Genomic DNA, 968 nt, shown 5'->3' on the forward strand with positions numbered 1-968 from the left:
CGGCTAGGGGTTTTTTTTTTTTTTTTGGTAGAAACGACGACGGCTAGGGATTTGAGATGAGAGAAATACAACACACGATCAAAGAAAGAAAGAATATTAATGTCGGTTGCCAACAAGAATGAGTATGTGTATATTGGTTTAGATCCTAAACCAGATATCTAAACCAGTCGAAACTTTTTTTTTTCTTTGATCAAAACCAAACCAGACTAAAGAAATAGATGTTCAATGTATAAAGTGGGTAAACTTTAGCGTTTCTAATTCTGTTTTATGTTTATGTTTTCTTTTTAAAATAACAATCGTTGATTGGAAATGAAGTAATTACTTTTTCCCTAACTGGCTGATTCTACTTGAAGTTGTGTAGTAATTACGAGAAGGTGAAGCCGAACAGCTCCTTTCTTACAGTTGGACACTTTTTTATATTATTGGGCTGTCAAGGCCCATCCTAAAATAATGTCGTTGGTTTCAAAGCATCCACGAACATAGACGGTGCCACATGTTGAAAAATAAATATTTCGGCAGTCAAGATTTTGTGTCCACGTCAGATGCTCTTAAAACTCACCCATAAAAAACATGATAAATCGGGAAGGACAAAACTAGAGATTTACGAAAATTTGATTTTTTACTAATATAATTAATTTAAAAAGTTTAATTTTATAGGGAAGACCGGGTATGCAATGGGAACGGATAATTTAAAAATAAAAAATAAAGACATTATATAAACTGTTTTTTTATATAAACTATTTTTCACAGAAGAAAAAAATGAGAAATAAATGTATCGGGATTATATAATTTGAATAGTTAAATTAATTTTTTTTATGAATTTAAAATTTATGGTCAAACGATTATTATTTCAAAACGTTTAAAAATTTGATAAAAGCAAACTAATATAAATTTATGTTATACATGTTATACCAAATAATTATATTTACAAACAAAACTTTATGTGGATCTGAATCTTTTAACTACTT

The sequence above is a fragment of the Camelina sativa genome, chromosome 11 (assembly GCF_000633955.1).
Source record: "Camelina sativa cultivar DH55 chromosome 11, Cs, whole genome shotgun sequence".
Lineage (NCBI taxonomy): Eukaryota > Viridiplantae > Streptophyta > Magnoliopsida > Brassicales > Brassicaceae > Camelina > Camelina sativa.